Here is a 22,518-nt window from a genome sequence, read left to right as displayed (position 1 = left end):
GCTCCTTTCAGCTCTAGGGCAAAGTAGCACACCCAGAGCAGAAGTCCTACTTCAGCCAGATCAGGCCTGCAAAGAAACTGCGTTTCACAGGCCTTTGGAAGAGATGTTCCCACTAGGCTGTAAGAGCACTGTGCAGAGCGAGTTGTTTCTTAGCTTCCCAAAGAGCTGGAAGCAAGATGCTGTGGGGCCCAACTCGCCCTTTGGAAAGAAGCCTGCACGTTGTGCCTTTCAGCTCTAGGGCAAAGTAGCACACCCAGAGCAGAAGTCCTACTTCAGCCAGATCAGGCCTGCAAAGAAACTGCGTTTCACAGGCCTTTGTCAGAGATGTTCCCGGTAGGCTGTAAGAGCACTGTGCAGAGCGAGTTGTTTCTTAGCTTCCCAAAGAGCTGGAAGCAAGATGCTGTGGGGCCCAACTCGCCCTTTGGAAAGAAGCCTGCACGTTGTGCCTTTCAGCTCTAGGGCAAAGTAGCACACCCAGAGCAGAAGTCCTACTTCAGCCAGATCGGGCCTGCAAAGAAACTGCGTTTCACAGGTCTTTGGAAGAGATGTTCCCACTAGGCTGTAAGAGCACTGTGCAGAGCGAGTTGTTTCTTAGCTTCCCAAAGAGCTGGAAGCAAGATGCTGTGGGGCCCAACTCGCCCTTTGGAAAGAAGCCTGCAAGTTGCGCCTTTCAGCTCTAGGGCAAAGTAGCACACCCAGAGCAGAAGTCCTACTTCAGCCAGATCAGGCCTGCAAAGAAACTGCGTTTCACAGGCCTTTGGAAGAGATGTTCCCACTAGGCTGTAAGAGCACTGTGCAGAGCGAGTTGTTTCTTAGCTTCCCAAAGAGCTGGAAGCAAGATGCTGTGGGGCCCAACTCGCCCTTTGGAAAGAAGCCTGCACGTTGTGCCTTTCAGCTCTAGGGCAAAGTAGCACACCCAGAGCAGAAGTCCTACTTCAGCCAGATCAGGCCTGCAAAGAAACTGCGTTTCACAGGCCTTTGTCAGAGATCTTCCCCGTAGGCTGTAAGAGCACTGTGCAGAGCGAGTTGTTTCTTAGCTTCCCAAAGAGCTGGAAGCAAGATGCTGTGGGGCCCAACTCGCCCTTTGGAAAGAAGCCTGCACGTTGTGCCTTTCAGCTCTAGGGCAAAGTAGCACACCCAGAGCAGAAGTCCTACTTCAGCCAGATCAGGCCTGCAAAGAAACTGCGTTTCACAGGCCTTTGGAAGAGATGTTCCCACTAGGCTGTAAGAGCACTGTGCAGAGCGAGTTGTTTCTTAGCTTCCCAAAGAGCTGGAAGCAAGATGCTGTGGGGCCCAACTCGCCCTTTGGAAAGAAGCCTGCACGTTGCGCCTTTCAGCTCTAGGGCAAAGTAGCACACCCAGAGCAGAAGTCCTACTTCAGCCAGATCAGGCCTGCAAAGAAACTGCGTTTCACAGGCCTTTGGAAGAGATGTTCCCACTAGGCTGTAAGAGCACTGTGCAGAGCGAGTTGTTTCTTAGCTTCCCAAAGAGCTGGAAGCAAGATGCTGTGGGGCCCAACTCGCCCTTTGGAAAGAAGCCTGCTCGTTGTGCCTTTCAGCTCTAGGGCAAAGTAGCACACCCAGAGCAGAAGTCCTACTTCAGCCAGATCGGGCCTGCAAAGAAACTGCGTTTCACAGGCCTTTGTCAGAGATGTTCCCGGTAGGCTGTAAGAGCACTGTGCAGAGCGAGTTGTTTCTTAGCTTCCCAAAGAGCTGGAAGCAAGATGCTGTGGGGCCCAACTCGCCCTTTGGAAAGAAGCCTGCACGTTGTGCCTTTCAGCTCTAGGGCAAAGTAGCACACCCAGAGCAGAAGTCCTACTTCAGCCAGATCGGGCCTGCAAAGAAACTGCGTTTCACAGGCCTTTGGAAGAGATGTTCCCACTAGGCTGTAAGAGCACTGTGCAGAGCGAGTTGTTTCTTAGCTTCCCAAAGAGCTGGAAGCAAGATGCTGTGGGGCCCAACTCGCCCTTTGGAAAGAAGCCTGCACGTTGTGCCTTTCAGCTCTAGGGCAAAGTAGCACACCCAGAGCAGAAGTCCTACTTCAGCCAGATCAGGCCTGCAGAGAAACTGCGTTTCACAGGCCTTTGGAAGAGATGTTCCCACTAGGCTGTAAGAGCACTGTGCAGAGCGAGTTGTTTCTTAGCTTCCCAAAGAGCTGGAAGCAAGATGCTGTGGGGCCCAACTCGCCCTTTGGAAAGAAGCCTGCACGTTGTGCCTTTCAGCTCTAGGGCAAAGTAGCACATCCAGAGCAGAAGTCCTACTTCAGCCAGATCAGGCCTGCAAAGAAACTGCGTTTCACAGGCCTTTGGAAGAGATGTTCCCACTAGGCTGTAAGAGCACTGTGCAGAGCGAGTTGTTTCTTAGCTTCCCAAAGAGCTGGAAGCAAGATGCTGTGGGGCCCAACTCGCCCTTTGGAAAGAAGCCAGCACGTTGTGCCTTTCAGCTCTAGGGCAAAGTAGCACACCCAGAGCAGAAGTTCTACTTCAGCCAGATCGGGCCTGCAAAGAAACTGCGTTTCACAGGCCTTTGGAAGAGATGTTCCCACTAGGCTGTAAGAGCACTGTGCAGAGCGAGTTGTTTCTTAGCTTCCCAAAGAGCTGGAAGCAAGATGCTGTGGGGCCCAACTCGCCCTTTGGAAAGAAGCCTGCACGTTGTGCCTTTCAGCTCTAGGGCAAAGTAGCACACCCAGAGCAGAAGTCCTACTTCAGCCAGATCAGGCCTGCAAAGAAACTGCGTTTCACAGGCCTTTGGAAGAGATGTTCCCACTAGGCTGTAAGAGCACTGTGCAGAGCGAGTTGTTTCTTAGCTTCCCAAAGAGCTGGAAGCAAGATGCTGTTGGGCCCAACTCGCCCTTTGGAAAGAAGCCTGCACGTTGTGCCTTTCAGCTCTAGGGCAAAGTAGCACACCCAGAGCAGAAGTCCTACTTCAGCCAGATCAGGCCTGCAAAGAAACTGCGTTTCACAGGCCTTTGGAAGAGATGTTCCCACTAGGCTGTAAGAGCACTGTGCAGAGCGAGTTGTTTCTTAGCTTCCCAAAGAGCTGGAAGCAAGATGCTGTGGGGCCCAACTCGCCCTTTGGAAAGAAGCCTGCACGTTGTGCCTTTCAGCTCTAGGGCAAAGTAGCACACCCAGAGCAGAAGACCTACTTCAGCCAGATCAGGCCTGCAAAGAAACTGCGTTTCACAGGACTTTGGAAGAGATGTTCCCACTAGGCTGTAAGAGCACTGTGCAGAGCGAGTTGTTTCTTAGCTTCCCAAAGAGCTGGAAGCAAGATGCTGTGGGGCCCAACTCGCCCTTTGGAAAGAAGCCTGCACGTTGTGCCTTTCAGCTGTAGGGCAAAGTAGCACACCCAGAGCAGAAGTCCTACTTCATCCAGATCAGGCCTGCAAAGAAACTGCGTTTCACAGGCCTTTGGAAGAGATGTTCCCACTAGGCTGTAAGATCACTGTGCAGAGCGAGTTGTTTCTTAGCTTCCCAAAGAGCTGGAAGCAAGATGCTGTGGGGCCCAACTCGCCCTTTGGAAAGAAGCCTGCACGTTGTGCCTTTCAGCTCTAGGGCAAAGTAGCACACCCAGAGCAGAAGTCCTACTTCAGCCAGATCAGGCCTGCAAAGAAACTGCGTTTCACAGGCCTTTGGAAGAGATGTTCCCGGTAGGCTGTAAGAGCACTGTGCAGAGCGAGTTGTTTCTTAGCTTCCCAAAGAGCTGGAAGCAAGATGCTGTGGGGCCCAACTCGCCCTTTGGAAAGAAGCCTGCACGTTGTGCCTTTCAGCTCTAGGGCAAAGTAGCACACCCAGAGCAGAAGTCCTACTTCAGCCAGATCAGGCCTGCAAAGAAACTGCGTTTCACAGGCCTTTGGAAGAGATGTTCCTGGTAGGCTGTAAGAGCACTGTGCAGAGCGAGTTGTTTCTTAGCTTCCCAAAGAGCTGGAAGCAAGATGCTGTGGGGCCCAACTCGCCCTTTTGAAAGAAGCCTGCACGTTATGCCTTTCAGCTCTAGGGCAAAGTAGCACACCCAGAGCAGAAGTCCTACTTCAGCCAGATCAGGCCTGCAAAGAAACTGCGTTTCACAGGCCTTTGGAAGAGATGTTCCCACTAGGCTGTAAGAGCACTGTGCAGAGCGAGTTGTTTCTTAGCTTCCCAAAGAGCTGGAAGCAAGATGCTGTGGGGCCCAACTCGCCCTTTGGAAAGAAGCCTGCAAGTTGCGCCTTTCAGCTCTAGGGCAAAGTAGCACACCCAGAGCAGAAGTCCTACTTCAGCCAGATCAGGCCTGCAAAGAAACTGCGTTTCACAGGCCTTTGGAAGAGATGTTCCCACTAGGCTGTAAGAGCACTGTGCAGAGCGAGTTGTTTCTTAGCTTCCCAAAGAGCTGGAAGCAAGATGCTGTGGGGCCCAACTCGCCCTTTGGAAAGAAGCCTGCACGTTGTGCCTTTCAGCTCTAGGGCAAAGTAGCACACCCAGAGCAGAAGTCCTACTTCAGCCAGATCAGGCCTGCAAAGAAACTGCGTTTCACAGGCCTTTGGAAGAGATGTTCCCGGTAGGCTGTAAGAGCACTGTGCAGAGCGAGTTGTTTCTTAGCTTCCCAAAGAGCTGGAAGCAAGATGCTGTGGGGCCCAACTCGCCCTTTGGAAAGAAGCCTGCACGTTGTGCCTTTCAGCTCTAGGGCAAAGTAGCACACCCAGAGCAGAAGTCCTACTTCAGCCAGATCAGGCCTGCAAAGAAACTGCGTTTCACAGGCCTTTGGAAGAGATGTTCCTGGTAGGCTGTAAGAGCACTGTGCAGAGCGAGTTGTTTCTTACCTTCCCAAAGAGCTGGAAGCAAGATGCTGTGGGGCCCAACTCGCCCTTTGGAAAGAAGCCTGCACGTTGTGCCTTTCAGCTCTAGGGCAAAGTAGCACACCCAGAGCAGAAGTCCTACTTCAGCCAGATCAGGCCTGCAAAGAAACTGCGTTTCACAGGCCTTTGGAAGAGATGTTCCCACTAGGCTGTAAGAGCACTGTGCAGAGCGAGTTGTTTCTTAGCTTCCCAAAGAGCTGGAAGCAAGATGCTGTGGGGCCCAACTCGCCCTTTGGAAAGAAGCCTGCACGTTGTGCCTTTCAGCTCTAGGGCAAAGTAGCACACCCAGAGCAGAAGTCCTACTTCAGCCAGATCAGGCCTGCAAAGAAACTGCGTTTCACAGGCCTTTGGAAGAGATGTTCCCACTAGGCTGTAAGAGCACTGTGCAGAGCGAGTTGTTTCTTAGCTTCCCAAAGAGCTGGAAGCAAGATGCTGTGGGGCCCAACTCGCCCTTTGGAAAGAAGCCTGCACGTTGTGCCTTTCAGCTCTAGGGCAAAGTAGCACACCCAGAGCAGAAGTCCTACTTCAGCCAGATCAGGCCTGCAAAGAAACTGCGTTTCACAGGCCTTTGTCAGAGATGTTCCCCGTAGGCTGTAAGAGCACTGTGCAGAGCGAGTTGTTTCTTAGCTTCCCAAAGAGCTGGAAGCAAGATGCTGTGGGGCCCAACTCGCCCTTTGGAAAGAAGTCTGCACGTTGTGCCTTTCAGCTCTAGGGCAAAGTAGCACACCCAGAGCAGAAGTCCTACTTCAGCCAGATCGTGCCTGCAAAGAAACTGCGTTTCACAGGCCTTTGGAAGAGATGTTCCCACTAGGCTGTAAGAGCACTGTGCAGAGCGAGTTGTTTCTTAGCTTCCCAAAGAGCTGGAAGCAAGATGCTGTGGGGCCCAACTCGCCCTTTGGAAAGAAGCCTGCACGTTGTGCCTTTCAGCTCTAGGGCAAAGTAGCACACCCAGAGCAGAAGTCCTACTTCAGCCAGATCGGGCCTGCAAAGAAACTGCGTTTCACAGGCCTTTGGAAGAGATGTTCCCACTAGGCTGTAAGATCACTGTGCAGAGCGAGTTGTTTCTTAGCTTCCCAAAGAGCTGGAAGCAAGATGCTGTGGGGCCCAACTCGCCCTTTGGAAAGAAGCCTGCACGTTGTGCCTTTCAGCTCTAGGGCAAAGTAGCACACCCAGAGCAGAAGTCCTACTTCAGCCAGATCAGGCCTGCAAAGAAACTGCGTTTCACAGGCCTTTGGAAGAGATGTTCCCGGTAGGCTGTAAGAGCACTGTGCAGAGCGAGTTGTTTCTTAGCTTCCCAAAGAGCTGGAAGCAAGATGCTGTGGGGCCCAACTCGCCCTTTGGAAAGAAGCCTGCACGTTGTGCCTTTCAGCTCTAGGGCAAAGTAGCACACCCAGAGCAGAAGTCCTACTTCAGCCAGATCAGGCCTGCAAAGAAACTGCGTTTCACAGGCCTTTGGAAGAGATGTTCCTGGTAGGCTGTAAGAGCACTGTGCAGAGCGAGTTGTTTCTTAGCTTCCCAAAGAGCTGGAAGCAAGATGCTGTGGGGCCCAACTCGCCCTTTTGAAAGAAGCCTGCACGTTATGCCTTTCAGCTCTAGGGCAAAGTAGCACACCCAGAGCAGAAGTCCTACTTCAGCCAGATCAGGCCTGCAAAGAAACTGCGTTTCACAGGCCTTTGGAAGAGATGTTCCCACTAGGCTGTAAGAGCACTGTGCAGAGCGAGTTGTTTCTTAGCTTCCCAAAGAGCTGGAAGCAAGATGCTGTGGGGCCCAACTCGCCCTTTGGAAAGAAGCCTGCAAGTTGCGCCTTTCAGCTCTAGGGCAAAGTAGCACACCCAGAGCAGAAGTCCTACTTCAGCCAGATCAGGCCTGCAAAGAAACTGCGTTTCACAGGCCTTTGGAAGAGATGTTCCCACTAGGCTGTAAGAGCACTGTGCAGAGCGAGTTGTTTCTTAGCTTCCCAAAGAGCTGGAAGCAAGATGCTGTGGGGCCCAACTCGCCCTTTGGAAAGAAGCCTGCACGTTGTGCCTTTCAGCTCTAGGGCAAAGTAGCACACCCAGAGCAGAAGTCCTACTTCAGCCAGATCAGGCCTGCAAAGAAACTGCGTTTCACAGGCCTTTGGAAGAGATGTTCCCGGTAGGCTGTAAGAGCACTGTGCAGAGCGAGTTGTTTCTTAGCTTCCCAAAGAGCTGGAAGCAAGATGCTGTGGGGCCCAACTCGCCCTTTGGAAAGAAGCCTGCACGTTGTGCCTTTCAGCTCTAGGGCAAAGTAGCACACCCAGAGCAGAAGTCCTACTTCAGCCAGATCAGGCCTGCAAAGAAACTGCGTTTCACAGGCCTTTGGAAGAGATGTTCCTGGTAGGCTGTAAGAGCACTGTGCAGAGCGAGTTGTTTCTTACCTTCCCAAAGAGCTGGAAGCAAGATGCTGTGGGGCCCAACTCGCCCTTTGGAAAGAAGCCTGCACGTTGTGCCTTTCAGCTCTAGGGCAAAGTAGCACACCCAGAGCAGAAGTCCTACTTCAGCCAGATCAGGCCTGCAAAGAAACTGCGTTTCACAGGCCTTTGGAAGAGATGTTCCCACTAGGCTGTAAGAGCACTGTGCAGAGCGAGTTGTTTCTTAGCTTCCCAAAGAGCTGGAAGCAAGATGCTGTGGGGCCCAACTCGCCCTTTGGAAAGAAGCCTGCACGTTGTGCCTTTCAGCTCTAGGGCAAAGTAGCACACCCAGAGCAGAAGTCCTACTTCAGCCAGATCAGGCCTGCAAAGAAACTGCGTTTCACAGGCCTTTGGAAGAGATGTTCCCACTAGGCTGTAAGAGCACTGTGCAGAGCGAGTTGTTTCTTAGCTTCCCAAAGAGCTGGAAGCAAGATGCTGTGGGGCCCAACTCGCCCTTTGGAAAGAAGCCTGCACGTTGTGCCTTTCAGCTCTAGGGCAAAGTAGCACACCCAGAGCAGAAGTCCTACTTCAGCCAGATCAGGCCTGCAAAGAAACTGCGTTTCACAGGCCTTTGTCAGAGATGTTCCCCGTAGGCTGTAAGAGCACTGTGCAGAGCGAGTTGTTTCTTAGCTTCCCAAAGAGCTGGAAGCAAGATGCTGTGGGGCCCAACTCGCCCTTTGGAAAGAAGTCTGCACGTTGTGCCTTTCAGCTCTAGGGCAAAGTAGCACACCCAGAGCAGAAGTCCTACTTCAGCCAGATCGGGCCTGCAAAGAAACTGCGTTTCACAGGCCTTTGGAAGAGATGTTCCCACTAGGCTGTAAGAGCACTGTGCAGAGCGAGTTGTTTCTTAGCTTCCCAAAGAGCTGGAAGCAAGATGCTGTGGGGCCCAACTCGCCCTTTGGAAAGAAGCCTGCACGTTGTGCCTTTCAGCTCTAGGGCAAAGTAGCACACCCAGAGCAGAAGTCCTACTTCAGCCAGATCGGGCCTGCAAAGAAACTGCGTTTCACAGGCCTTTGGAAGAGATGTTCCCCGTAGGCTGTAAGAGCACTGTGCAGAGCGAGTTGTTTCTTAGCTTCCCAAAGAGCTGGAAGCAAGATGCTGTGGGGCCCAACTCGCCCTTTGGAAAGAAGCCTGCAAGTTGAGCCTTTCAGCTCTAGGGCAAAGTAGCACACCCAGAGCAGAAGTCCTACTTCAGCCAGATCAGGCCTGCAAAGAAACTGCGTTTCACAGGCCTTTGGAAGAGATGTTCCCACTAGGCTGTAAGAGCACTGTGCAGAGCGAGTTGTTTCTTAGCTTCCCAAAGAGCTGGAAGCAAGATGCTGTGGGGCCCAACTCGCCCTTTGGAAAGAAGCCTGCACGTTGTGCCTTTCAGCTCTAGGGCAAAGTAGCACACCCAGAGCAGAAGTCCTACTTCAGCCAGATCAGGCCTGCAAAGAAACTGCGTTTCACAGGCCTTTGTCAGAGATGTTCCCCGTAGGCTGTAAGAGCACTGTGCAGAGCGAGTTGTTTCTTAGCTTCCCAAAGAGCTGGAAGCAAGATGCTGTGGGGCCCAACTCGCCCTTTGGAAAGAAGCCTGCACGTTGTGCCTTTCAGCTCTAGGGCAAAGTAGCACACCCAGAGCAGAAGTCCTACTTCAGCCAGATCAGGCCTGCAAAGAAACTGCGTTTCACAGGCCTTTGGAAGAGATGTTCCCGGTAGGCTGTAAGAGCACTGTGCAGAGCGAGTTGTTTCTTAGCTTCCCAAAGAGCTGGAAGCAAGATGCTGTGGGGCCCAACTCGCCCTTTGGAAAGAAGCCTGCACGTTGTGCCTTTCAGCTCTAGGGCAAAGTAGCACACCCAGAGCAGAAGTCCTACTTCAGCCAGATCGGGCCTGCAAAGAAACTGCGTTTCACAGGCCTTTGGAAGAGATGTTCCCACTAGGCTGTAAGAGCACTGTGCAGAGCGAGTTGTTTCTTAGCTTCCCAAAGAGCTGGAAGCAAGATGCTGTGGGGCCCAACTCGCCCTTTGGAAAGAAGCCTGCACGTTGTGCCTTTCAGCTCTAGGGCAAAGTAGCACACCCAGAGCAGAAGTCCTACTTCAGCCAGATCAGTCCTGCAAAGAAACTGCGTTTCACAGGCCTTTGGAAGAGATGTTCCCACTAGGCTGTAAGAGCACTGTGCATAGCGAGTTGTTTCTTAGCTTCCCAAAGAGCTGGAAGCAAGATGCTGTGGGGCCCAACTCGCCCTTTGGAAAGAAGCCTGCACGTTGTGCCTTTCAGCTCTAGGGCAAAGTAGCACACCCAGAGCAGAAGTCCTACTTCAGCCAGATCAGGCCTGCAAAGAAACTGCGTTTCACAGGCCTTTGGAAGAGATGTTCCCACTAGGCTGTAAGAGCACTGTGCAGAGCGAGTTGTTTCTTAGCTTCCCAAAGAGCTGGAAGCAAGATGCTGTGGGGCCCAACTCGCCCTTTGGAAAGAAGCCTGCACGTTGTGCCTTTCAGCTCTAGGGCAAAGTAGCACACCCAGAGCAGAAGTCCTACTTCAGCCAGATCAGGCCTGCAAAGAAACTGCGTTTCACAGGCCTTTGTCAGAGATGTTCCCCGTAGGCTGTAAGAGCACTGTGCAGAGCGAGTTGTTTCTTAGCTTCCCAAAGAGCTGGAAGCAAGATGCTGTGGGGCCCAACTCGCCCTTTGGAAAGAAGCCTGCACGTTGTGCCTTTCAGCTCTAGGGCAAAGTAGCACACCCAGAGCAGAAGTCCTACTTCAGCCAGATCAGGCCTGCAAAGAAACTGCGTTTCACAGGCCTTTGTCAGAGATGTTCCCCGTAGGCTGTAAGAGCACTGTGCAGAGCGAGTTGTTTCTTAGCTTCCCAAAGAGCTGGAAGCAAGATGCTGTGGGGCCCAACTCGCCCTTTGGAAAGAAGCCTGCACGTTGTGCCTTTCAGCTCTAGGGCAAAGTAGCACACCCAGAGCAGAAGTCCTACTTCAGCCAGATCGGGCCTGCAAAGAAACTGCGTTTCACAGGCCTTTGGAAGAGATGTTCCCACTAGGCTGTAAGAGCACTGTGCAGAGCGAGTTGTTTCTTAGCTTCCCAAAGAGCTGGAAGCAAGATGCTGTGGGGCCCAACTCGCCCTTTGGAAAGAAGCCTGCACGTTGTGCCTTTCAGCTCTAGGGCAAAGTAGCACACCCAGAGCAGAAGTCCTACTTCAGCCAGATCGGGCCTGCAAAGAAACTGCGTTTCACAGGCCTTTGGAAGAGATGTTCCCACTAGGCTGTAAGAGCACTGTGCAGAGCGAGTTGTTTCTTAGCTTCCCAAAGAGCTGGAAGCAAGATGCTGTGGGGCCCAACTCGCCCTTTGGAAAGAAGCCTGCAAGTTGCGCCTTTCAGCTCTAGGGCAAAGTAGCACACCCAGAGCAGAAGTCCTACTTCAGCCAGATCAGGCCTGCAAAGAAACTGCGTTTCACAGGCCTTTGGAAGAGATGTTCCCACTAGGCTGTAGGAGCACTGTGCAGAGCGAGTTGTTTCTTAGCTTCCCAAAGAGCTGGAAGCAAGATGCTGTGGGGCCCAACTCGCCCTTTGGAAAGAAGCCTGCACGTTGTGCCTTTCAGCTCTAGGGCAAAGTAGCACACCCAGAGCAGAAGTCCTACTTCAGCCAGATCAGGCCTGCAAAGAAACTGTGTTTCACAGGCCTTTGGAAGAGATGTTCCCCGTAGGCTGTAAGAGCACTGTGCAGAGCGAGTTGTTTCTTAGCTTCCCAAAGAGCTGGAAGCAAGATGCTGTGGGGCCCAACTCGCCCTTTGGAAAGAAGCCTGCACGTTGCGCCTTTCAGCTCTAGGGCAAAGTAGCACACCCAGAGCAGAAGTCCTACTTCAGCCAGATCAGGCCTGCAAAGAAACTGCGTTTCACAGGCCTTTGGAAGAGATGTTCCCCGTAGGCTGTAAGAGCACTGTGCAGAGCGAGTTGTTTCTTAGCTTCCCAAAGAGCTGGAAGCAAGATGCTGTGGGGCCCAACTCGCCCTTTGGAAAGAAGCCTGCACGTTGTGCCTTTCAGCTCTAGGGCAAAGTAGCACACCCAGAGCAGAAGTCCTACTTCAGCCAGATCAGGCCTGCAAAGAAACTGCGTTTCACAGGCCTTTGGAAGAGATGTTCCCCGTAGGCTGTAAGAGCACTGTGCAGAGCGAGTTGTTTCTTAGCTTCCCAAAGAGCTGGAAGCAAGATGCTGTGGGGCCCAACTCGCCCTTTGGAAAGAAGCCTGCACGTTGTGCCTTTCAGCTCTAGGGCAAAGTAGCACACCCAGAGCAGAAGTCCTACTTCAGCCAGATCAGGCCTGCAAAGAAACTGCGTTTCACAGGCCTTTGGAAGAGATGTTCCCACTAGGCTGTAAGAGCACTGTGCAGAGCGAGTTGTTTCTTAGCTTCCCAAAGAGCTGGAAGCAAGATGCTGTGGGGCCCAACTCGCCCTTTGGAAAGAAGCCTGCACGTTGTGCCTTTCAGCTCTAGGGCAAAGTAGCGCACCCAGAGCAGAAGTCCTACTTCAGCCAGATCGGGCCTGCAAAGAAACTGCGTTTCACAGGCCTTTGGAAGAGATGTTCCCACTAGGCTGTAAGAGCACTGTGCAGAGCGAGTTGTTTCTTAGCTTCCCAAAGAGCTGGAAGCAAGATGCTGTGGGGCCCAACTCGCCCTTTGGAAAGAAGCCTGCACGTTGTGCCTTTCAGCTCTAGGGCAAAGTAGCACACCCAGAGCAGAAGTCCTACTTCAGCCAGATCAGGCCTGCAAAGAAACTGCGTTTCACAGGCCTTTGGAAGAGATGTTCCCACTAGGCTGTAAGAGCACTGTGCAGAGCGAGTTGTTTCTTAGCTTCCCAAAGAGCTGGAAGCAAGATGCTGTGGGGCCCAACTCGCCCTTTGGAAAGAAGCCTGCACGTTGTGCCTTTCAGCTCTAGGGCAAAGTAGCACACCCAGAGCAGAAGTCCTACTTCAGCCAGATTAGGCCTGCAAAGAAACTGCGTTTCACAGGCCTTTGGAAGAGATGTTCCCACTAGGCTGTAAGAGCACTGTGCAGAGCGAGTTGTTTCTTAGCTTCCCAAAGAGCTGGAAGCAAGATGCTGTGGGGCCCAACTCGCCCTTTGGAAAGAAGCCTGCACGTTGTCCCTTTCAGCTCTAGGGCAAAGTAGCACACCCAGAGCAGAAGTCCTACTTCAGCCAGATCAGGCCTGCAAATAAACTGCGTTTCACAGGCCTTTGGAAGAGATGTTCCCCGTAGGCTGTAAGAGCACTGTGCAGAGCGAGTTGTTTCTTAGCTTCCCAAAGAGCTGGAAGCAAGATGCTGTGGGGCCCAACTCGCCCTTTGGAAAGAAGCCTGCACATTGTGCCTTTCAGCTCTAGGGCAAAGTAGCACACCCAGAGCAGAAGTCCTACTTCAGCCAGATCGGGCCTGCAAAGAAACTGCGTTTCACAGGCCTTTGGAAGAGATGTTCCCACTAGGCTGTAAGAGCACTGTGCAGAGCGAGTTGTTTCTTAGCTTCCCAAAGAGCTGGAAGCAAGATGCTGTGGGGCCCAACTCGCCCTTTGGAAAGAAGCCTGCACGTTGTGCCTTTCAGCTCTAGGGCAAAGTAGCACACCCAGAGCAGAAGTCCTACTTCAGCCAGATCAGGCCTGCAAAGAAACTGCGTTTCACAGGCCTTTGGAAGAGATGTTCCCACTAGGCTGTAAGAGCACTGTGCAGAGCGAGTTGTTTCTTAGCTTCCCAAAGAGCTGGAAGCAAGATGCTGTTGGGCCCAACTCGCCCTTTGGAAAGAAGCCTGCAAGTTGCGCCTTTCAGCTCTAGGGCAAAGTAGCACACCCAGAGCAGAAGTCCTACTTCAGCCAGATCAGGCCTGCAAAGAAACTGCGTTTCACAGGCCTTTGGAAGAGATGTTCCCACTAGGCTGTAAGAGCACTGTGCAGAGCGAGTTGTTTCTTAGCTTCCCAAAGAGCTGGAAGCAAGATGCTGTGGGGCCCAACTCGCCCTTTGGAAAGAAGCCTGCACGTTGTGCCTTTCAGCTCTAGGGCAAAGTAGCACACCCAGAGCAGAAGTCCTACTTCAGCCAGATCAGGCCTGCAAAGAAACTGCGTTTCACAGGCCTTTGGAAGAGATGTTCCCGGTAGGCTGTAAGAGCACTGTGCAGAGCGAGTTGTTTCTTAGCTTCCCAAAGAGCTGGAAGCAAGATGCTGTGGGGCCCAACTCGCCCTTTGGAAAGAAGCCTGCACGTTGTGCCTTTCAGCTCTAGGGCAAAGTAGCACACCCAGAGCAGAAGTCCTACTTCAGCCAGATCGGGCCTGCAAAGAAACTGCGTTTCACAGGCCTTTGGAAGAGATGTTCCCACTAGGCTGTAAGAGCACTGTGCAGAGCGAGTTGTTTCTTAGCTTCCCAAAGAGCTGGAAGCAAGATGCTGTGGGGCCCAACTCGCCCTTTGGAAAAAAGCCTGCACGTTGTGCCTTTCAGCTCTAGGGCAAAGTAGCACACCCAGAGCAGAAGTCCTACTTCAGCCAGATCGGGCCTGCAAAGAAACTGCGTTTCACAGGCCTTTGGAAGAGATGTTCCCACTAGGATGTAAGAGCACTGTGCAGAGCGAGTTGTTTCTTAGCTTCCCAAAGAGCTGGAAGCAAGATGCTGTGGGGCCCAACTCGCCCTTTGGAAAGAAGCCTGCAAGTTGCGCCTTTCAGCTCTAGGGCAAAGTAGCACACCCAGAGCAGAAGTCCTACTTCAGCCAGATCAGGCCTGCAAAGAAACTGCGTTTCACAGGCCTTTGGAAGAGATGTTCCCCGTAGGCTGTAAGAGCACTGTGCAGAGCGAGTTGTTTCTTAGCTTCCCAAAGAGCTGGAAGCAAGATGCTGTGGGGCCCAACTCGCCCTTTGGAAAGAAGCCTGCACGTTGTGCCTTTCAGCTCTAGGGCAAAGTAGCACACCCAGAGCAGAAGTCCTACTTCAGCCAGATCAGGCCTGCAAAGAAACTGCGTTTCACAGGCCTTTGGAAGAGATGTTCCCCGTAGGCTGTAAGAGCACTGTGCAGAGCGAGTTGTTTCTTAGCTTCCCAAAGAGCTGGAAGCAAGATGCTGTGGGGCCCATCTCGCCCTTTGGAAAGAAGCCAGCACGTTGTACCTTTCAGCTCTAGGGCAAAGTAGCACACCCAGAGCAGAAGTTCTACTTCAGCCAGATCGGGCCTGCAAAGAAACTGCGTTTCACAGGCCTTTGGAAGAGATGTTCCCACTAGGCTGTAAGAGCACTGTGCAGAGCGAGTTGTTTCTTAGCTTCCCAAAGAGCTGGAAGCAAGATGCTGTGGGGCCCAACTCGCCCTTTGGAAAGAAGCCTGCACGTTGTGCCTTTCAGCTCTAGGGCAAAGTAGCACACCCAGAGCAGAAGTCCTACTTCAGCCAGATCAGGCCTGCAAAGAAACTGCGTTTCACAGGCCTTTGGAAGAGATGTTCCCACTAGGCTGTAAGAGCACTGTGCAGAGCGAGTTGTTTCTTAGCTTCCCAAAGAGCTGGAAGCAAGATGCTGTTGGGCCCAACTCGCCCTTTGGAAAGAAGCCTGCACGTTGTGCCTTTCAGCTCTAGGGCAAAGTAGCACACCCAGAGCAGAAGTCCTACTTCAGCCAGATCAGGCCTGCAAAGAAACTGCGTTTCACAGGCCTTTGGAAGAGATGTTCCCACTAGGCTGTAAGAGCACTGTGCAGAGCGAGTTGTTTCTTAGCTTCCCAAAGAGCTGGAAGCAAGATGCTGTGGGGCCCAACTCACCCTTTGGAAAGAAGCCTGCACGTTGTGCCTTTCAGCTCTAGGGCAAAGTAGCACACCCAGAGCAGAAGACCTACTTCAGCCAGATCAGGCCTGCAAAGAAACTGCGTTTCACAGGACTTTGGAAGAGATGTTCCCACTAGGCTGTAAGAGCACTGTGCAGAGCGAGTTGTTTCTTAGCTTCCCAAAGAGCTGGAAGCAAGATGCTGTGGGGCCCAACTCGCCCTTTGGAAAGAAGCCTGCACGTTGTGCCTTTCAGCTGTAGGGCAAAGTAGCACACCCAGAGCAGAAGTCCTACTTCATCCAGATCAGGCCTGCAAAGAAACTGCGTTTCACAGGCCTTTGGAAGAGATGTTCCCACTAGGCTGTAAGATCACTGTGCAGAGCGAGTTGTTTCTTAGCTTCCCAAAGAGCTGGAAGCAAGATGCTGTGGGGCCCAACTCGCCCTTTGGAAAGAAGCCTGCACGTTGTGCCTTTCAGCTCTAGGGCAAAGTAGCACACACAGAGCAGAAGTCCTACTTCAGCCAGATCAGGCCTGCAAAGAAACTGCGTTTCACAGGCCTTTGGAAGAGATGTTCCCGGTAGGCTCTAAGAGCACTGTGCAGAGCGAGTTGTTTCTTAGCTTCCCAAAGAGCTGGAAGCAAGATGCTGTGGGGCCCAACTCGCCCTTTGGAAAGAAGCCTGCACGTTGTGCCTTTCAGCTCTAGGGCAAAGTAGCACACCCAGAGCAGAAGTCCTACTTCAGCCAGATCAGGCCTGCAAAGAAACTGCGTTTCACAGGCCTTTGGAAGAGATGTTCCTGGTAGGCTGTAAGAGCACTGTGCAGAGCGAGTTGTTTCTTAGCTTCCCAAAGAGCTGGAAGCAAGATGCTGTGGGGCCCAACTCGCCCTTTGGAAAGAAGCCTGCACGTTATGCCTTTCAGCTCTAGGGCAAAGTAGCACACCCAGAGCAGAAGTCCTACTTCAGCCAGATCAGGCCTGCAAAGAAACTGCGTTTCACAGGCCTTTGGAAGAGATGTTCCCACTAGGCTGTAAGAGCACTGTGCAGAGCGAGTTGTTTCTTAGCTTCCCAAAGAGCTGGAAGCAAGATGCTGTGGGGCCCAACTCGCCCTTTGGAAAGAAGCCTGCACGTTGTGCCTTTCAGCTCTAGGGCAAAGTAGCACACCCAGAGCAGAAGTCCTACTTCAGCCAGATCAGGCCTGCAAAGAAACTGCGTTTCACAGGCCTTTGGAAGAGATGTTCCCACTAGGCTGTAAGAGCACTGTGCAGAGCGAGTTGTTTCTTAGCTTCCCAAAGAGCTGGAAGCAAGATGCTGTGGGGCCCAACTCGCCCTTTGGAAAGAAGCCTGCACGTTGTGCCTTTCAGCTCTAGGGCAAAGTAGCACACCCAGAGCAGAAGTCCTACTTCAGCCAGATCAGGCCTGCAAAGAAACTGCGTTTCACAGGCCTTTGGAAGAGATGTTCCTGGTAGGCTGTAAGAGCACTGTGCAGAGCGAGTTGTTTCTTACCTTCCCAAAGAGCTGGAAGCAAGATGATGTGGGGCCCAACTCGCCCTTTGGAAAGAAGCCTGCACGTTGTGCCTTTCAGCTCTAGGGCAAAGTAGCACACCCAGAGCAGAAGTCCTACTTCAGCCAGATCAGGCCTGCAAAGAAACTGCGTTTCACAGGCCTTTGGAAGAGATGTTCCCACTAGGCTGTAAGAGCACTGTGCAGAGCGAGTTGTTTCTTAGCTTCCCAAAGAGCTGGAAGCAAGATGCTGTGGGGCCCAACTCGCCCTTTGGAAAGAAGCCTGCACGTTGTGCCTTTCAGCTCTAGGGCAAAGTAGCACACCCAGAGCAGAAGTCCTACTTCAGCCAGATCAGGCCTGCAAAGAAACTGCGTTTCACAGGCCTTTGGAAGAGATGTTCCCACTAGGCTGTAAGAGCACTGTGCAGAGCGAGTTGTTTCTTAGCTTCCCAAAGAGCTGGAAGCAAGATGCTGTGGGGCCCAACTCGCCCTTTGGAAAGAAGCCTGCACGTTGTGCCTTTCAGCTCTAGGGCAAAGTAGCGCACCCAGAGCAGAAGTCCTACTTCAGCCAGATCAGGCCTGCAAAGAAACTGCGTTTCACAGGCCTTTGGAAGAGATGTTCCCGGTAGGCTGTAAGAGCACTGTGCAGAGCGAGTTGTTTCTTAGCTTCCCAAAGAGCTGGAAGCAAGATGCTGTGGGGCCCAACTCGCCCTTTGGAAAGAAGCCTGCACGTTGTGCCTTTCAGCTCTAGGGCAAAGTAGCACACCCAGAGCAGAAGTCCTACTTCAGCCAGATCAGGCCTGCAAAGAAACTGCGTTTCACAGGCCTTTGGAAGAGATGTTCCTGGTAGGCTGTAAGAGCACTGTGCAGAGCGAGTTGTTTCTTACCTTCCCAAAGAGCTGGAAGCAAGATGCTGTGGGGCCCAACTCGCCCTTTGGAAAGAAGCCTGCACGTTGTGCCATTCAGCTCTAGGGCAAAGTAGCACACCCAGAGCAGAAGTCCTACTTCAGCCAGATCAGGCCTGCAAAGAAACTGCGTTTCACAGGCCTTTGGAAGAGATGTTCCCACTAGGCTGTAAGAGCACTGTGCAGAGCGAGTTGTTTCTTAGCTTCCCAAAGAGCTGGAAGCAAGATGCTGTGGGGCCCAACTCGCCCTTTGGAAAGAAGCCTGCACGTTGTGCCTTTCAGCTCTAGGGCAAAGTAGCACACCCAGAGCAGAAGTCCTACTTCAGCCAGATCAGGCCTGCAAAGAAACTGCGTTTCACAGGCCTTTGGAAGAGATGTTCCCACTAGGCTGTAAGAGCACTGTGCAGAGCGAGTTGTTTCTTAGCTTCCCAAAGAGCTGGAAGCAAGATGCTGTGGGGCCCAACTCGCCCTTTGGAAAGAAGCCTGCACGTTGTGCCTTTCAGCTCTAGGGCAAAGTAGCACACCCAGAGCAGAAGTCCTACTTCAGCCAGATCGGGCCTGCAAAGAAACTGCGTTTCACAGGCCTTTGGAAGAGATGTTCCCGGTAGGCTGTAAGAGCACTGTGCAGAGCGAGTTGTTTCTTAGCTTCCCAAAGAGCTGGAAGCAAGATGCTGTGGGGCCCAACTCGCCCTTTGGAAAGAAGTCTGCACGTTGTGCCTTTCAGCTCTAGGGCAAAGTAGCACACCCAGAGCAGAAGTCCTACTTCAGCCAGATCGGGCCTGCAAAGAAACTGCGTTTCACAGGCCTTTGGAAGAGATGTTCCCACTAGGCTGTAAGAGCACTGTGCAGAGCGAGTTGTTTCTTAGCTTCCCAAAGAGCTGGAAGCAAGATGCTGTGGGGCCCAACTCGCCCTTTGGAAAGAAGCCTGCACGTTGTGCCTTTCAGCTCTAGGGCAAAGTAGCACACCCAGAGCAGAAGTCCTACTTCAGCCAGATCGGGCCTGCAAAGAAACTGCGTTTCACAGGCCTTTGGAAGAGATGTTCCCCGTAGGCTGTAAGAGCACTGTGCAGAGCGAGTTGTTTCTTAGCTTCCCAAAGAGCTGGAAGCAAGATGCTGTGGGGCCCAACTCGCCCTTTGGAAAGAAGCCTGCAAGTTGCGCCTTTCAGCTCTAGGGCAAAGTAGCACACCCAGAGCAGAAGTCCTACTTCAGCCAGATCAGGCCTGCAAAGAAACTGCGTTTCACAGGCCTTTGGAAGAGATGTTCCCACTAGGCTGTAAGAGCACTGTGCAGAGCGAGTTGTTTCTTAGCTTCCCAAAGAGCTGGAAGCAAGATGCTGTGGGGCCCAACTCGCCCTTTGGAAAGAAGCCTGCAGGTTGTGCCTTTCAGCTCTAGGGCAAAGTAGCACACCCAGAGCAGAAGTCCTACTTCAGCCAGATCAGGCCTGCAAAGAAACTGCGTTTCACAGGCCTTTGTCAGAGATGTTCCCCGTAGGCTGTAAGAGCACTGTGCAGAGCGAGTTGTTTCTTAGCTTCCCAAAGAGCTGGAAGCAAGATGCTGTGGGGCCCAACTCGCCCTTTGGAAAGAAGCCTGCACGTTGTGCCTTTCAGCTCTAGGGCAAAGTAGCACACCCAGAGCAGAAGTCCTACTTCAGCCAGATCAGGCCTGCAAAGAAACTGCGTTTCACAGGCCTTTGGAAGAGATGTTCCCGGTAGGCTGTAAGAGCACTGTGCAGAGCGAGTTGTTTCTTAGCTTCCCAAAGAGCTGGAAGCAAGATGCTGTGGGGCCCAACTCGCCCTTTGGAAAGAAGCCTGCACGTTGTGCCTTTCAGCTCTAGGGCAAAGTAGCACACCCAGAGCAGAAGTCCTACTTCAGCCAGATCAGGCCTGCAAAGAAACTGCGTTTCACAGGCCTTTGGAAGAGATGTTCCTGGTAGGCTGTAAGAGCACTGTGCAGAGCGAGTTGTTTCTTACCTTCCCAAAGAGCTGGAAGCAAGATGCTGTGGGGCCCAACTCGCCCTTTGGAAATAAGCCTGCACGTTGTGCCTTTCAGCTCTAGGGCAAAGTAGCACACCCAGAGCAGAAGTCCTACTTCAGCCAGATCAGGCCTGCAAAGAAACTGCGTTTCACAGGCCTTTGGAAGAGATGTTCCCACAAGGCTGTAAGAGCACTGTGCAGAGCGAGTTGTTTCTTAGCTTCCCAAAGAGCTGGAAGCAAGATGCTGTGGGGCCCAACTCGCCCTTTGGAAAGAAGCCTGCACGTTGTGCCTTTCAGCTCTAGGGCAAAGTAGCACACCCAGAGCAGAAGTCCTACTTCAGCCAGATCAGGCCTGCAAAGAAACTGCGTTTCACAGGCCTTTGGAAGAGATGTTCCCACTAGGCTGTAAGAGCACTGTGCAGAGCGAGTTGTTTCTTAGCTTCCCAAAGAGCTGGAAGCAAGATGCTGTGGGGCCCAACTCGCCCTTTGGAAAGAAGCCTGCACGTTGTGCCTTTCAGCTCTAGGGCAAAGTAGCACACCCAGAGCAGAAGTCCTACTTCAGCCAGATCAGGCCTGCAAAGAAACTGCGTTTCACAGGCCTTTGGAAGAGATGTTCCCACTAGGCTGTAAGAGCACTGTGCAGAGCGAGTTGTTTCTTAGCTTCCCAAAGAGCTGGAAGCAAGATGCTGTGGGGCCCAACTCGCCCTTTGGAAAGAAGTCTGCACGTTGTGCCTTTCAGCTCTAGGGCAAAGTAGCACACCCAGAGCAGAAGTCCTACTTCAGCCAGATCGGGCCTGCAAAGAAACTGCGTTTCACAGGCCTTTGGAAGAGATGTTCCCACTAGGCTGTAAGAGCACTGTGCAGAGCGAGTTGTTTCTTAGCTTCCCAAAGAGCTGGAAGCAAGATGCTGTGGGGCCCAACTCGCCCTTTGGAAAGAAGCCTGCACGTTGTGCCTTTCAGCTCTAGGGCAAAGTAGCACACCCAGAGCAGAAGTCCTACTTCAGCCAGATCGGGCCTGCAAAGAAACTGCGTTTCACAGGCCTTTGGAAGAGATGTTCCCCGTAGGCTGTAAGAGCACTGTGCAGAGCGAGTTGTTTCTTAGCTTCCCAAAGAGCTGGAAGCAAGATGCTGTGGGGCCCAACTCGCCCTTTGGAAAGAAGCCTGCAAGTTGCGCCTTTCAGCTCTAGGGCAAAGTAGCACACCCAGAGCAGAAGTCCTACTTCAGCCAGATCAGGCCTGCAAAGAAACTGCGTTTCACAGGCCTTTGGAAGAGATGTTCCCACTAGGCTGTAAGAGCACTGTGCAGAGCGAGTTGTTTCTTAGCTTCCCAAAGAGCTGGAAGCAAGATGCTGTGGGGCCCAACTCGCCCTTTGGAAAGAAGCCTGCACGTTGTGCCTTTCAGCTCTAGGGCAAAGTAGCACACCCAGAGCAGAAGTCCTACTTCAGCCAGATCAGGCCTGCAAAGAAACTGCGTTTCACAGGCCTTTGGAAGAGATGTTCCCACTAGGCTGTAAGAGCACTCTGCAGAGCGAGTTGTTTCTTAGCTTCCCAAAGAGCTGGAAGCAAGATGCTGTGGGGCCCAACTCGCCCTTTGGAAAGAAGCCTGCACGTTGTGCCTTTCAGCTCTAGGGCAAAGTAGCACACCCAGAGCAGAAGTCCTACTTCAGCCAGATCAGGCCTGCAAAGAAACTGCGTTTCACAGGCCTTTGGAAGAGATGTTCCCACTAGGCTGTAAGAGCACTGTGCAGAGCGAGTTGTTTCTTAGCTTCCCAAAGAGCTGGAAGCAAGATGCTGTGGGGCCCAACTCGCCCTTTGGAAAGAAGCCTGCACGTTGTGCCTTTCAGCTCTAGGGCAAAGTAGCACACCCAGAGCAGAAGTCCTACTTCAGCCAGATCAGGCCTGCAAAGAAACTGCGTTTCACAGGCCTTTGGAAGAGATGTTCCCACTAGGCTGTAAGAGCACTGTGCAGAGCGAGTTGTTTCTTAGCTTCCCAAAGAGCTGGAAGCAAGATGCTGTGGGGCCCAACTCGCCCTTTGGAAAGAAGCCTGCACGTTGTGCCTTTCAGCTCTAGGGCAAAGTAGCACACCCAGAGCAGAAGTCCTACTTCAGCCAGATCAGGCCTGCAAAGAAACTGCGTTTCACAGGCCTTTGGAAGAGATGTTCCTGGTAGGCTGTAAGAGCACTGTGCAGAGCGAGTTGTTTCTTACCTTCCCAAAGAGCTGGAAGCAAGATGCTGTGGGGCCCAACTCGCCCTTTGGAAAGAAGCCTGCACGTTGTGCCTTTCAGCTCTAGGGCAAAGTAGCACACCCAGAGCAGAAGTCCTACTTCAGCCAGATCAGGCCTGCAAAGAAACTGCGTTTCACAGGCCTTTGGAAGAGATGTTCCCACTAGGCTGTAAGAGCACTGTGCAGAGCGAGTTGTTTCTTAGCTTCCCAAAGAGCTGGAAGCAAGATGCTGTGGGGCCCAACTCGCCCTTTGGAAAGAAGCCTGCACGTTGTGCCTTTCAGCTCTAGGGCAAAGTAGCACACCCAGAGCAGAAGTCCTACTTCAGCCAGATCAGGCCTGCAAAGAAACTGCGTTTCACAGGCCTTTGGAAGAGATGTTCCCACTAGGCTGTAAGAGCACTGTGCAGAGCGAGTTGTTTCTTAGCTTCCCAAAGAGCTGGAAGCAAGATGCTGTGGGGCCCAACTCGCCCTTTGGAAAGAAGCCTGCACGTTGTGCCTTTCAGCTCTAGGGCAAAGTAGCACACCCAGAGCAGAAGTCCTACTTCAGCCAGATCGGGCCTGCAAAGAAACTGCGTTTCACAGGCCTTTGGAAGAGATGTTCCCGGTAGGCTGTAAGAGCACTGTGCAGAGCGAGTTGTTTCTTAGCTTCCCAAAGAGCTGGAAGCAAGATGCTGTGGGGCCCAACTCGCCCTTTGGAAAGAAGTCTGCACGTTGTGCCTTTCAGCTCTAGGGCAAAGTAGCACACCCAGAGCAGAAGTCCTACTTCAGCCAGATCGGGACTGCAAAGAAACTGCGTTTCACAGGCCTTTGGAAGAGATGTTCCCACTAGGCTGTAAGAGCAATGTGCAGAGCGAGTTGTTTCTTAGCTTCCCAAAGAGCTGGAAGCAAGATGCTGTGGGGCCCAACTCGC

The sequence above is a fragment of the Equus caballus genome, chromosome 14, assembly GCF_041296265.1.
Source record: "Equus caballus isolate H_3958 breed thoroughbred chromosome 14, TB-T2T, whole genome shotgun sequence".
Taxonomy (NCBI): Eukaryota; Metazoa; Chordata; class Mammalia; order Perissodactyla; family Equidae; genus Equus; species Equus caballus.
The sequence above is the reverse complement of the archived record's forward strand: the minus strand, read 5'-3'. Positions refer to the sequence as shown.